Source organism: Octopus bimaculoides, chromosome 11 (genome assembly GCF_001194135.2).
Source record: "Octopus bimaculoides isolate UCB-OBI-ISO-001 chromosome 11, ASM119413v2, whole genome shotgun sequence".
Lineage (NCBI taxonomy): Eukaryota > Metazoa > Mollusca > Cephalopoda > Octopoda > Octopodidae > Octopus > Octopus bimaculoides.
The window spans coordinates 66,758,590-66,770,708 of NC_068991.1; the positions used below are offsets into that span (position 1 = coordinate 66,758,590).

The 12,119-nt window shown below is 37.3% G+C and overlaps 1 protein-coding gene across 1 annotated transcript in view; it reads right to left on the reverse strand.

Moving 5' to 3' along the window:
- Positions 1-11,917, reverse strand: part of LOC106869289 (uncharacterized) — a 77,928-nt gene extending 66,011 nt beyond the window's left edge. Inside the window, exon 1 of the mRNA XM_014914961.2 lies at positions 11,269-11,917. The gene's annotated coding sequence lies outside the window, so the exon portion shown is untranslated. The remainder of the gene's footprint in view (positions 1-11,268) is intronic.
- Positions 11,918-12,119: the final 202 nt, after the last annotated feature.

Sequence of the window (12,119 nt, forward strand, 5' to 3'; positions counted from 1 at the left end):
TGTGTGTGTGTGTGTGTGTGTGTGTGTGTGTGTATATATATATATATATATATATATATTATATACACATACACACGCACAATGGGTACCTTTCAGTTTCCATCAACCAAATCCAGTCAGAAAGTTTTGGTTAGCTTGAGTTTATAATAAAAGACACTTGTCCAAAGTGCCAGAGGGGGGACTTCAGCTGAAACCTTGTGGTTGGGAAGCAAGCTTCTTAACCACATGGCCATGCCTGTCATTATTGACACGTTAACTGTGTTCCATTTTATTGCTACAATATCATCATCATCATATTATAAGAATAAAATGGAACACAGTTAATGTGACAATAATGACAGGCATGGCCATGTGGTTATTGCCAATGTTGGGTGTTATGACTGTCAACAATACAACGATGAATATATTGTTTTATTTGTCATAAAACATAGTGTGGACTAATGAACTTGATGGTGAGAAAGAGGTTCTCTATAAAAATGTCAAGTGCATAAGACAGTGGGTAAGGAAAGGAGAAACACTGGTACCCCAGGCTAAAGAAGGTCTTCACCCACGTAAGGTGTTGTTATCTGTTTGGTGGGATATGAAAGGTTTAGTCCATTCTGAACCTTTAAACCCAAACCAAATAATAACAAAGGAGATCTACAGTAGGCAGTTTGAGCAGCTTAAGTCAGCACTAGAAGAAAAACGACCATCTTTGGTTTCAAGATGGAAGGTGTTCTTCCATCAGGATAATGCTGGACCACATACAGCAAGGATGACATTCCAAAGGCTGGAGAAGTTTGAATGGGAAACGATGCCCCACCCACCATATTCGCTGGACATATTGCCCCATCTGATTATCATTTATTCTGCAGTCTTCAAAATCATTTGGACAGAAAAAATATGAATTCTGTAGACGAGGTCGGAACAATAGTGGAGGAGTATTTTTCATCATGGACAAGTGAATTTTGGAAGAGGGGCCTTGCAAGTCTACCAGATGGATGGAAGAACATTATAGAAAATGAAGGAGAGTATATTTTATATTAAAAAATGAATTTTGTTTATCTTAATTTTGAAAAAATAAAAAAACCCACATTATTCATAGGATAACCCAATACATTCTAGAGGCAGTGAACTGGTAGAATTATTAGCATGGAGGGCAAAATGTTTAGCAACATTTTATCCAGCTTTTTGTTCCGAGTTCAAATCCCACCAAGGTTGACTTTACCTCTCATCCTTTCAGGCTCAATCAGTCAAGGCTGGGGCTGATGTAATTGACTAGTCTTATCTCTGCAAATTTCAGGCTTTGTGTCTATAGTAGAAAGGGTTACGAATATAATACATTCTAAAGGCAATGAGCTGGCAAAATGCTTAACATTTCCTTTGTCTTTACATTCAAATATGTTTTGGGGGTTGATAAAATTGGTACCAATTGGACACTGGGGCTGATCTAATTGAACCCATTATTATAATATATAAGGTGGTAAATATGCAGATTCATTACCACATCAGACAAAATGCTATGCAGCATTTCTTCCAGCTTTTTATGTTCTGCATTCAGATGCTGCCATAGTCAACTTTGCTTTCCATCTTTTCAGGGTCAATAAAACATGAACCAGTTGAACACCGAAACTGATGTAATTGAGTTTCCCCACTTCCCTCAAAAAATTGCTGGTCTTGTGTCAAAATTAGAAAGAGTTAGTATGAGAATATCTTATAGGCGTAGGAGTGACTGTGTGGTAAGTAGCTTGCTTACCAACCACATGGTCCTGCGTTCAGTCCCACTGCGTGGCATCTTCGGCAAGTGTCTTCTACTATAGCCTCGGGCCGACCAAAGCCTTGTGAGTGGATTTGGTAGACGGAAACTGAAAGAAGCCCGTCGTATATATGTATATATATATGTATGTGTGTATGTGTTTATCCCCCCAAATATCGATGCTGGTGTGTTTATGTCCCCGTAACTGAGCGGTTCGGCAAAAGAGACTGATAGAATAAGTACTAGGCTTCTAAAGAATAAGTCCTAGGGTCGATTTGCTCGACTAAAGGTGGTGCTCCAGCAGGGACACAGTCAAAAGACTGAAATAAGTAAAAGAGTAAAGAGTAAAAGAGTAATACACACATATTGTCCAAGTGTTTTATATATACAAAACAACTATGAAAAGGTTCTATTTACAGTAGCCATGAAATGATTCTCTCTACATTGGTTGTGAAAAGTCTGTGGTCAAAATCTTGCCTTTGATACTATTGATTTCTACTAATGTTACAAATTTAAGAAGAGGAGGAGCAGTCAATTGAATCATCCCAGTTCTTGTCTGACACCTTTCAGCTGTGACCATTCAGTCCTATTCAGGCATAGTGTATCGAAAACTACATCATTCTATGTATCCTTTCATTTTTAACACAGTACGAAATGTTTTGAAGAAGATTCAGCTGCTGTTTCTAAAAGGTTAAGTGATGGCATAGAGACAACTTGGTAATTTATATAATAGGAACCTCAACTAGGGAACAAAGTAAAATAAAAATATATATGCAGCTCAAGTCATTTATTAAATGAAACATCACCAATTCTTATGTATGCATTTGCTATTATACTAATGAATTACTTAATTGAGTACCTATATTCCTCTACTGGCAAACAAAATTATACACGACACTTTGGCAGATGCACATCTATTTTCATATTATGTTCACCATGTTACAAAAGTATAATTATTTACTCTGCGTAAAGGGATGTTTGTTGTAACCTCAAACACAAATATATGCTTGGTCAGGCATACAGCGAAAACAATACAATAGATGAATTAACAGGACAACACAACATTACAATATGACATTATCCTAAATGTTATGATAATTTAATAATCTAAAATAAAAGACAAGAAACAAGGTCAGCATGTGCTCTATAATAATTTGTTTCTTGAACACAAAGATGGGTTGTTTTTTTTTTTTTTTTTTTTTTTTTTTTCACTTTTAAGTGAATAGAATATAGCCAATATAACCAACCCCAGCATATTACTGTTTGCCATTTAGTCATGCTAAAGAGGGAACATCTACATGGCAGTTTGAACTGCTAAAAGTAGAAGCTAAACCTCCAACTAACAAATGCTATCCTTAAGGGGGAGACATTAGGTAATGTTGTTCAACTTGGGGAGGGGGGGGGCTCATGGCTGGAATGGCTTTGATCATTAGTCAGTTACATAAAGGGTAACCCTTTTAGTACCAATCTACCTGAGACTACCTCAGGTTCTAAGACAAACTTTACTGTTTTAAAGTAGTCTAAATTATAATCTTCCATCAAAATTTATGCTAAATTGTTCCAGATCCCAGCTTATAATCAGTTATTTTACTAAATTCTTCAATATTTTTAAAATAAACTGAAACAAAGGCAGCATGTGTTAATAGAAATATGGTAACAAAAGGGTTAACTTATGAGATTGCTACTTATTTTATCAATCTCTATATTAAAGTTTTCAAATCTTTTACATTCCATATACCTGTGCAGGCATGGCTGTGTGGTAAGAAGTTTGCTTCCCAAGCACATGGTTCTGGGTTCAGTCCAAGTGCATGGCACCTTGGACAAGTGTCTTCTACTATATAGCCTCAAGCTAACCAAAGCTTTATGAGTGCATTTAATAGACAAAAACTGAAAGAAATCTGTTGTGTGTGTGTGTATCTATGTGTGCATGTCTTTGTGTTTGTCCCTTCATTACTTGACAACCAGCATTGGTTTGTTTACATCACTGTAACTTAGCAGTTTGGCAAAAAGAGTGATGGAATAAATCTCACGTTTAGTTGATTTGTTTGACTAAACTCTCCAAGGCAGTACCTAGTGTAGCCACAGTCAGATTACCGAAACAAGTAAGAAAATAAAAGCATAACATCTGGCAACTTTTTTGAAATTAACCCTTGAGCATTTAAACTGGTCATAGCTGACCAACATATGCCACTAGCCAGACTACACTATTTTTGAGCATCTAAAGCAAGACATTGTCAACTCTGGTGTAAAAGCTGTTGATCCTACTGTACTACAGGTGGTTGAGACTGATGCTTCAGATCATGCCACTGCTGCCACCCTGTTGTTGTTGGCACTCCGTCGCTTACGACGTCGAGGGTTCCAGTTGATCCGATCAGCGGAACAGCCTGCTCGTGAAATTAACGTGCATGTGTCTGAGCACTCCACAGACACGTGTACCCTTAACGTAGTTCTCGGGGATATTCAGTGTGACACTGTGACAAGGCTGACCCTTTGAATTACAGGTACAACAGAAACAGGAAGAAAGAGTGAGAGAAAGTTGTGGTGAAAGAGTACAGCAGGGTTTGCCACCATCCCCTGCCGGAGCCTCGTGGAGCTTTAGGTGTTTTCGCTCAATAAACACTCACAACGCCCGGTGTGGGAATCGAAACTGCGATCCTATGACCGCGAGTCCGCTGCCCTAACCACTGGGCCATTGCACCTCCACGCTGCCACCCTATATCAATCAAGACACCCAATAGTTTTCTAGTAAAGAACACTTTCAGCTTGTGAGCAGAGAAATTTTCTGTGGAAAAGCAAGCCTATTCTATTGTAGAATCTTTAAAGAAGTAGAGATACTACTCAACTCTACTACCAATTCCTGTTGGTAACAAATCAGAAATCAGTTGCTTTCATGTTTAATGATAGACAGAGCAGTAAAATAAATCTTTGGCATATAGAACTCTCCTGTTTTTGGTATGATACCATTTATAGGCCAGGTGCCGGTGGCAAGTAAAATCACCCACTACACTCTCAGAGTGGTTGGCGTTAGGAAGGGCATTCAGCTGTAGAAACTCTGCCAAATCAGATTGGAGCCTGGTGCAGCCATCTGGTTTCACCAGTCCTCAGTCAAATCATCCAACCCATGCTAGCATGGAAAGCGGATGCTAAACGATGATGATGATGATGAAAGGACAATGCTGTTGCTGTCACACTGCTTCAGATTTGTGCTGTGAAGTCAGATATCGATGTACTATAAGATAGACTACATAAGGATTTGTGTCATCCTTATGATGCTTCATTTTGTGCATGCCAGAAATCTATATTCTGTAGAGGAAATCAATAGACTGATCTCTATATGTTCTACATGCACTGAGATAAAGACAAAGGTTTTATAATACAATACATTGGCGATAGAAAGAGCACCCAACTGTAGAAACCATGTCAAATCAGACTGAAACCTGGTACAGCCCTCCAACTTACCAGTTAGTCAGACTGTCTAACCCATGCCAGTATGGAAAGCAGAAGCTAAATGATGATGATGATGATGAATATCTGCTCAAGGTACTTAGATTTTTGAGAGACTAGTTCTTGATTTTAAGGGAGCTCTCAACTATATATATATATATATATATATATATATAAAAAAAAAAAAAAGATATTTGCTGACCATTGTGGATGAATTCTTGAGGTTCCTTTTTGCTTTCCACAGTGTAGATTTGACTAACAAAACTATTATAAAGTCTTTATCAAAATTCTTCTCAATTTTTGGAATGTCATTGCATATTTACTCGGATCATGGTACATCTTTCATGTGAGAGGATTTACAACCATTCTAGCACCATTGAGGTATATCTACTAGCAGACCAACTCTTACAATCCACTAAAAAATGGACAAACAGAAGAATATAATAGAATCCTTTGGAGAACAATAACACTGGCCATAAAATTACAACACTTGAAATTTTCAGAATGGGAACTAGTTCTTCCTAATGCATTCCATTCAATCTGTTCTCTACTCTCAGCTTCAACAAATTGTACCCCACATGGATGTCTTTTTATCTATCAGTGTAAATCTTCAAGTAGGCAGTCCATCCCTTCTTTGGGTAACAAGGTGTTTCGGAAGTGTCATAACTGCCAGAGTAAATATGATCCCTAAGTAGAGGCTGTTAAATTCTCTAATGGTAAGGAATCTACTGCATTGTTAAGATACCTTGCTCCTTGTGCCTAAACTAGCAGTATCCATCCAAGCCTCCTTGATCAAATGATTCCTCAGAAAACTCAATGTTTCAACACTTATGAATCCTTAAATAGTTCTTTTGCATCAGACTATCAGGGAGTGACAAGTACAAATAATGAACTCTCCTTGACAGTCACCAGCTCTGCCCCCTTGTTGTCTCAGTCATACTTCTTTGTACAATAAATGTTTTATGCCTGAATCATTGTTTTTTAAGTGCTTGTTTAATTTTGCTATGTTGGCTGACATGTGAAAATCTGAAAGGTGGAAAGAATGAGCCATAAACCTGTTATTATAGAATTAACCCTTTAGTGTTTAAACCGGCCATATCTGGCCAAGATATTTCTTCGGTTTTATGTTCAAACTGGCCTGATCTAACCTCTCACACCTACCCTACAATGCCATTCTAAAAATAGACAATAACAGCATCAAAATCTCGAAGTTATGAGACAATATATTATTAATTCAAAACAATTATGAATAAATAAGTTTTACATTTGACAGAGTAATTTGAACACTAAAGGATTAAATAATCTCTCTCATTTTTTGGCTATAACGGATCAGCCTTTCTTTGAGGTCCTCTTCCAGTTTGTAGCAGACACAATATATGTTTTGTTAAATGGTGAACTAAACCCAAGAAAAGAAAACTAATCTTAATTTACGTCAAGTATATAATGTTATTTCAAATATTTATGAACTAAAGATGAATATCTGAACCAAACCCAGTCTTCTGAATTAGCTTACTGCATCAATTACACAGTAATTAAAGAGTATACAATACAAACAATTAAAATGTAAAGTAAGCAGAAGGAAAAAAAAACCAATTAGAACTTCTTCAGAAAATAGATCTACTTCAAATTTTCTTTTCAACTTCAGGTGTGGCTGTATAGTTATTAAGATTGCTTCCCAACCATGTAGACTCCAGTCAGTTCCTCTGTGTGGCGCTTTGGGCAAGTGTTTTCTACTATAGCCCAGGGACAATCAAAGCCTTGTGAGTGGATTTGATAGATGGAAACCGAAAGAAGGCCATTGTGTGTGTGTGTGTGAAAGCATTCTCTTGTCTTTACATCATGTGATGGTTGTATATGAAAAAATCATTGTCACACAAATTATGTTAATAATGTTGTTCATTTCTACGCTTCTATGGAAAAACATATCTGGCCATGGGAAATAATTACCTTCTTGGCAACAAAGGTTGGTAACAGGAAAGGTCATAGAAAATCTGCCTCAACAAATTCTGTCTGACCCATGCAAGTATAGAAAAATGGATGTCAAATGACAATGATGATGATAAATTTAGATTTTTGAAAAAAAATTATAACTGGAAAAGAAAATGTATATATAGGCACAAGAGTTACTGTGTGCTAAGAAGCTTGCTGGCAGAAACGTTAGCACGCCGGGCGAAACGCTTAGCAGTATTTCGTCTGTCTTTATGTTCTGAGTTCAAATTCCGCCGACGTCGATTTTGCCTTTCATCCATTCGGGGTCGATAAATTAAGTACCAGTTACGCACTAGGGTTGATGTAATCGACTTAATCCCTTTGTCTGTCCTTGTTTGTCCCCTCTATGTTTAGCCCCTTGTGGGCAATAAAGAAATAAGAAGCTTGCTTCCTAATCACATGGTTCCGGCAAAAGAAACCGATAGAATAAGTACTAGGCTTACAAAGAATAAGTTCTGAGGTTGATTTATTCGACTAAAGGTGGTGCTCCAGCATGGCCGCAGTCAAATGACTGAAACAAAAGAGTAAAAGAGTATTTCAGAATCAGCAAATTTACTCCAGTTTTGAAAGCCCCTGACTTGACAGTCTGCAGAATTTATATGTGTTTACTTGACCTGTTAGAAACAGAAATCAAAACCTCTTGAATCACACAGCTTTAAAAAAAAGGGGGGGACACTTGAAATAGTGTCATAGATACTAAAAAAAAGAATGGCTACAGCTGGAATGTTTTTGAATTTGTGATCAACATGGGTTGACATGGGGTTAAATAAGATACAATGGTAAGACAGATGGCTAAGGTGTCACACGATCTATTCAGAGGTTCACTAGTTCAAATCTACTGCATGTATTTCCTCTCTCAGTTCACTATACTAGTGAACTATACAAGTGAAATGAATGTGGGACCAGAGTCCTCCAGCTGTTTCAATTTGTTTTAGTATTGAATCCTGATTGAGGATTATCTTCCTCTCACCAGTTTCAAAGGCCCTACAGGACATGGGCTCTGCCTTCTTCACTGGATATAAGTTGATACCCTTGGGAGCTACATTCCAAGACCAACTACATAGGAAAGCGTGTAGATGAATGAGAAGTAACCAAAGAGGTGCGTAGGGTAATCAGAAAAGGGCCATGTAGACAAATACGGAGTATCCAGAGAAAGGGAGGGGGAGAGATGTATGAACGTAAGGGAGAGTGAGTGCGATAGAGAGATATGGAAATGGGAGTCAAGTGACTACTGAAAGAGAGAGAGAGAGAGAGAGAGAGAGAGAGAGAGAGAGAGAGAGAGAGAGAGAGAGAGAGAGAGAGAGACTATATAGTCATCATTTTTTAAGGTGGTACTTAGATTAACCAAATTTTTTGTGAAGGGTAACGGGGGACCGTTTACACTCCATTTCATTGCAATCCCTGAAACACCCCCATAACTAAACATTCCACTTACCAGAATATGAATAAACGGCAATATATATATATATATATATATATGATAGATAGAGAGAGAGGGGGGGGGGGTTAATTTGTACTAGATGCAGTTACATAGTAGATGACAGTTCTCTAAGATTAGTAATAATAGTCAATGGCGAAAGACAAATGGTTCCAATAATATTTATAGATGAAGCAAACTTGAGAATTTGCTGCCACCATTAATGATGACAGTAAATGGAACGATCCAAGCATAAGAAACGAGACACGCGACGTATGAATGAGCATTAAATAGGTTTTGACTCTATAATAATGGTGTATATACTCGTGCCAATATTTTGAGCATCTAATGTATGTATATATATATGCAAGTCAATAATTTAATTTGTCGTTTTGTTCTACATATATGTAAATGATGGGGTTTGTCTAATTCCTATAATTTATACACGAAACTAAGACGTGGTCAGTCTAAAAGCAAAAGTCAATGAATCTTGTGAAAAGTTTTGTAACTTCTGTGATTAATAAAAAATAATAATAATATGACTGAGAGAAATCTTGAACGGCACATAATGACATGTTCGACAGGTACGCTAAAGTAGATGTCATGGGTTATGTTTTTTTGGTAATCAAGCAAACTCGTAAATGTGCGTAGACTAGTTCTAATGACAGGTAAGCTAAACGATGTTCAATCATTTCTATGGTTTCTTGGTCGAAATTATCTGTTGAAGACAACCGTTAAGATGACCAAGGTTCCTTGAATTTTGAACCTTATATAGATATATTTACATATTACATATAAAATTTATTAAGTAGGTAATCTATTACAACTATTTCAAGATATTAACTGCATTTTTTCCAAAGGTTAGCATTTAAAAGAAATACAACAATGTGTTGAAAGAATTGTACAGTTGTCAGGCATCGACTAATTAATGAAAGAAATATCGATTCTGCATCAGAAACGCATTGAGTACTTTCTCGAGTTAGGCCTACCCGATCAATGCTCGAGACATGTAATTGATATATATATATATATATATATATATATATATATATATATATATATATATACACACACACAGGTAATGCTGAATATTAGGCAGCAGCTAGACTGATGTATAGACGAAGGAAGTCATCAATCTAAGATATTTAGGCAAGCTGGAGACGGGTTTGAGCTACAAGAATCTCTTGTGAATCTCCGACAACTCCCAAGTCTCCTTCTCTACCAAAATGAATCTGTCCAAATATAGTAACGTAGATTGTGCAACTAGATGTTAAGAGAAGTACTACAGAGCTGTCAGAGAAAACACGACAACGGAACAAACCATTATCATTAATATTAATTTTTTTTCTCTGTTTAATAAAAGAAAACGTCATTATTCTTATTACTGAACTGTTGATCTCGACAAGTGACGATGACCAAAGGAAGTAACAAATCATTCAATGGGATTTTCTTGTGACGAAAGAGGATGTAGAAAATACGTCTGTATAAAATTGTCGGTTCCTTTTCTCATCATGAAAACATGTGAGAGAGAGAGACAAAGGTGGAAAGAGACAGAGAAAGACAGAGATGGAAAGAGACAGAGCTAGGGAGAGAGAGAGAGAAGGAGACAGTACGAACGAGAAAGGGGGATGATGAAGCTGTGTGTAAATGTGACGTCAAAAGGTGGGAAGTGGGTTTGAAATGAGGGGAGACCAGACAAATATCGAAGCAGATGGTTTTAATAGGAAGTGAGGGGGGAGCTGTGTTGCATTTGTAGTTATCATAAAAAACAGCTAAAACAGATGGTGATAATTACTTAAACAGAAACATTAAATGACAGAGAAAGACAGATGAATAAAAACAAAGATATTAATTATTTATTGTAGGTGGAGTTTTGGTTTACCTTTTACGAGGTCTGACGATAAAGATAGGTGTTAGAGTCCATAAAAATGTATGTAGACAATGTAGGTGTCCTCATGACAAAATACATACATATGTACGAATGTCTGTGTCGTTAATATACATATGCATAAATAATTATGTATGTAACTATACAGATAGGTATGTATAACTATGTAAATATCTGTTATATAAATATAAATGCATCTATAAAAGATATAAAGAGGTATATGCGCAAGTAGGGTAAAAATGGTACTAATGTAGAATATGTGAAACAACGGTGTACAAGATGAAACTATAAACTTGAGTAAATATATATAACATTATACCATTATGCTCGGGCAACATCTAGAAACACATTTCGGCATGTGAAATAGACAGATAGATAGAAATGGCGGGTGTTTACACACACACACACACATATATAATGCCAGAGTGAAACCATTTCCCATACGCAAGAGAAAGTGAAAGAAAAAATTATGATCTTAAAGCAACAAACATACACGTGTGTGTGTGTGTATGAGGGAACAAAGTCGTAGGTGGGGGTGGGGATACACTTGTGTAGTTATACCTTTATATGAACATTAAAGAGAAAATGTATGAGAGATGTACGTTAGAATTGGAAAATAGTCATTAACCATTGATATAGAGTGAAACTAATGTAAAACTGAGAATCCTGAAGCGATTCATTTCTTGAAACTTCGATTCCAAGTAAAAATATGAACCAATATTTTAAATGTACCCCAAAAAAGTGTAGTGGGGAGGAAGCTCCCCTTAAAAAAATAATCAGAGCTGGTCAACTTACTATGTTGTGAGGTATCCAGAATGAGAGCCATTGTACAAAATACGTCATGTTGGAGGCATGTGCGCTCCATAAGAGGAGAGAGAGGCGACGAAAGGAATCATTTCATCGCTTCATCGTACGTTTGTTGTCTCCGTAAAAACAATGATTTTCAAACACGCGGTGCTGCTGCTGCTGTTCACCGCTTCCACTGTCACTCTGACTAGTGAATGAAGGGAGTAAGAGAGAGAGAGACGGAGAGAGGGAGAGAAAGAACAACAAGGAGGAGAAAGTAATGTAGACTGTTGTTGCTGCTGCTGCTGATGCTGAGAATGCCTCCACTCTATCTTGGAATAGAAAGAGAGGGAAAACAGAGAAAGAAAGGGAGGACAGAAAACGAGGAGACATAGAGAGAGGAGGTTTAGATAGTTAGATAGCAGAAGATGTGAAGGAGTGGGTAAATTGCAGAGTATTGTTGCTGACACCACTTCCACTGTCACTATCTTGAAATAAGAAAGGAGAGAGAGAGATGAAAGAGAGAGGGAAAGTGAGAGAGAGAGAGGGGGAAGGGAGAAAGGGGAGAGGAGAGAGGCTGATAGAAAAGGATTCAGTTAAATTGTAGAAGAGATGGAGGATGACGGGGAAAAACTGCAGAATGTTATTGTTGCTGTTATCGGTGCCATCGCCGCCGTCACCGTTTTAAAAAGAAGAGTGAGGGGGAGGAACGGGGGGGGGAGAAACAGTAAAAGAATGGGAGGAGAATTCGGGGTGGGTGAACAGTACAGTCTGTTGCTGCTGCTATTGTGTTGTACATTGAGACAGAAGAATGTGTGTATGTGCATGAGTGTGTGTGTGTGTGTGTCTGTGTGTATTTT